General features: G+C 40.7%; 1 pseudogene; it reads right to left on the reverse strand.

Moving 5' to 3' along the window:
- Window positions 1-2,062, reverse strand: LOC114183624 (adenine/guanine permease AZG1 pseudogene; annotated as a pseudogene).
- Window positions 2,063-3,397: the final 1,335 nt, after the last annotated feature.

Below are 3,397 nucleotides of genomic sequence, written 5' to 3' on the forward strand. Positions count from 1 at the left end.
AACTTTTCAATTATTAGCTATTTTTATTAAAATTTGTAAAATCACAAAAAGTCTCATCAAACAAGAACTGAAACTCGTAAATCTTCTATGGGTAAAGACTGAGCAAAACGATAATAATCATAAAGCAGCTAATAACATAATTTGTTGGATTAAACAACGTTGTTTCCTAATATAAAAGATCTACATAATCTTATACTTGAATAACTTTATCATGTTCTAGTTCATGATGATCAACAACACGAGGGTTTGTGTTTGTATTTGCATTTACATTGAGATTGGATGAAGCATCCTTCAAGTTCTTCTTCTTCCCCTTGCTCACACATTTCTTCATCAACTTCCCTCCCCACTCCCACGCATGCAACACAACGTACGTTCCAATGCCTCCGATCAACCCATAAGCTATAGAGTAGGTTAACGGCATCAACAGAATCGTTACAAACGCCGGTATCGCTTCCCTCATTTCCTCCCAATCAATCTCCGTCACACATTTCATCATCATCACCCCCACCAATATCAACGGCGGCCCCACCGCCCACGCCGGAATGGAAGCCAGCAACGGCGTGAAAAAGAACGCCAACAAAAAATACCCCGCCACCGTTAACGCCGTCAGCCCCGTCCGTCCCCCCTCCCGTATCCCCGTCGAGGACTCGATGAACGCCGTCACCGGCGACGTGCCCAGCAACGACCCCACCACGATCGACGACGCGTCAGACATGAACGCGAAATACTGACCCTCGAAATCACCGTTCATGTCGAGAAACCCCGCGAATCTAGCCATCGAATATAAAGTCCCAGTCGTGTCCAATATATCAACGTACAGGAACGTGAACAGTGCCTCCCAGAATGCACCTCTCCCCATGTGAGCAAAACTAAGCGCCCCCGCCGTCGATTTAATCACGTGCACGTCAACGATCTTTTTGAAGTAATTGTAACCCGCGTCGCCGAACTCCGTGTTGGGGAACACCGTAACGGGCGTGTTCCTGAACCAGGAGATCACGGTCACGAAAACGATGCCGTATATCATAGCGCCTTTTATGTTCTTCATCAGGCAATAAGCTATGATGACGAACCCGACAAGACCCAGCCATAGGGTGGGATTCTCCATGCGGCTTCCCGAACATAGTATCTTGTCGGAGACGGCGCTGCCAGGGATTAAACTGACGGTTCCGTTGATTGTTGTGACGGGAGCTAGCGCTGTTAGTTTGTCTTTCGGGCAGGCTCCGAGTGTGATGAGTGTTGATGGGCTGAACCCGACGAGCCCAATGCCTTCGTTGCTCTGAAGCCCAATGAAGGCCAGGAAGAGACCGATTCCGGCAGAGGAGGAAACTCGGACGGGTTTGGGAACGAGTTTCGCCAGCTTCGCGCGGAATCCCACGGCCGATATTAGAAGGAAAATTAAGCCTTCTAAGAAGATAGCGGTTAATGCGGTTCGGTAGGGTATTGAACCCGACCCGTGATACCCGACGACGGAGTAGGCGAAGTATGCGTTGGCGCCCATGCCTGGCGCGAGCGCCAATGGAAGGTTCGCGAACACGCCCATTATGGTGGAGCCCACGAGAGAGGATATGACAGTGGCCACGATGAGATCACGGCGCGTGCGTTCCACACACGCTGCGTAACCCGGGTTGACGGGCGGGTACTTGCATGAGGAGTCGGGTTGGATGAGAAGGTGGGTGGGGCATTGGGCCAGGGGGATTTTGGGGTCAGAGCAGTGAGGGGTGCAATCGGAAACAGAACAAGTTCCGCCGGAGTCAGCTATGATGGTGGCGTTGACGGCAAGGATGTAGGCCATGGTGAGAAACGTGGCTGTACCGGCACGTAACTCGGTTGTAAAAGTAGAACCGCGTTCTTGAAGCTTAAAACGCTTACCGACGCAGCTTTCAGCCACCGCTAAATTTAACCACGACGTGAGTTGACGACTCCGAGTTTGACTCGGAAGTGGTGGTTGAAGTTGTGCCATATGAAGAAATGTGTGTTTAGTAAGGGAGATGAAAATGAAGAGTAAAAAAGATAAAGAGTTGGCTGGGAATCAAAGAAGGTTGATGCGGTTACGTATTGGGATCTATTTTCATCCTATTATGTACCTATCGTATTTATATTCCTTTTTAGTGCTATTGGACCTCCTCTTCATTGCCTCCATTATTTCTTTTTTAAATTCTTCTCTTTTCCATTATTTTATATACTATCAAGAAAACAAAAACATGTTGTATCATATAAAAATTCAATAAAAGTGTCTGATGTATAGTGGTTTGGTTTGCAGTTTTGGTGCCATTTTCTGACTACAATTGTCTCTCTGCTTTTGTGTACAAAGATACAAAAATGATAATTTTGGTTCCTGTCTGATTTTGGGATATATTTTTAAATTTTATATTTCCTTTTCTGGAAATTATAATTTTCTTCTTATTATTTATGTTGCTATCCTGTTTATATTCCTTGTTCATGCTCTATGGTTTACTGGACCTCGCTTCTATTGGATCCCTTAACGTTGGATCCACTTTCTGTCTTTCTTTTTTCTATCTTTTCAAGAATTTTCTTTTATCTCAAATTGGAGTATTTGAAAACTAAATATCAGGATATAGATAGTTCATACATAAACACATTAATGGCATATGGTTGCTTATATAGTTTATTAGGATAATTCATAGTGTTACTTAGATAATTAAATTCAAATTTATTAGTCAAACAGTAGTTAATTATGTGGTCATCAAAGTCAAACTTTGTAGTTACCTAGTTAGTTTGATGTCACTATTATTTTTCTCTTTAAATTGAGATTGTCTCCCTTGTGTAAGTCTTTCATTTTTCTTAAAAAATAATATAAAAAAAAATTCAAACAGTGTACACCATTAAGTGATTCTATACTTTAAGATTAAATTCAATCTCTTCTATGAGCCTTTTACTTTCAGAATATGAATTCATTTAGCTAAAAACACATACTAGAAGAAGCATATATTACGTGTCATTAACCAAAAATTATCTATAGTCCAAATTTCATAGCACCAAATTATTTCGTTTTAATTGAGTTTCCCTTACATGCATTATTTCTACTAGACAAGGCTAGTTTTCAATGGGTGTTTTTTTTTTTTTTCAAAAAAAAATTAAGAAATGAAAATAAACTATAAATAATATAAAGTGTTAAATATGATTTTAGTCCCTAAATTTAGACGCGAAATTGAAATTCATCACTATCTCAAATTTTAATATATTTTGCTCCCAAAACTTAAGAAAATTAATAGATATAGTTCTTTTAACCCAACGACATTAACATTTTTTTATGTTAAATGGTGTTTCATGATTGTATTTGAGTTAGAATGTATTAAATGGTGTAAACAGCTCAAACTTCAGCTACAAATATTGTTTAGCATGTTAAAAAAAATTCACGCAGTTGGGATAAAAACTA

Source organism: Vigna unguiculata, chromosome 5, assembly GCF_037176805.1.
Source record: "Vigna unguiculata cultivar grain cowpea cultivar isolate G323 ecotype 2 chromosome 5, ASM3717680v1, whole genome shotgun sequence".
Lineage (NCBI taxonomy): Eukaryota > Viridiplantae > Streptophyta > Magnoliopsida > Fabales > Fabaceae > Vigna > Vigna unguiculata.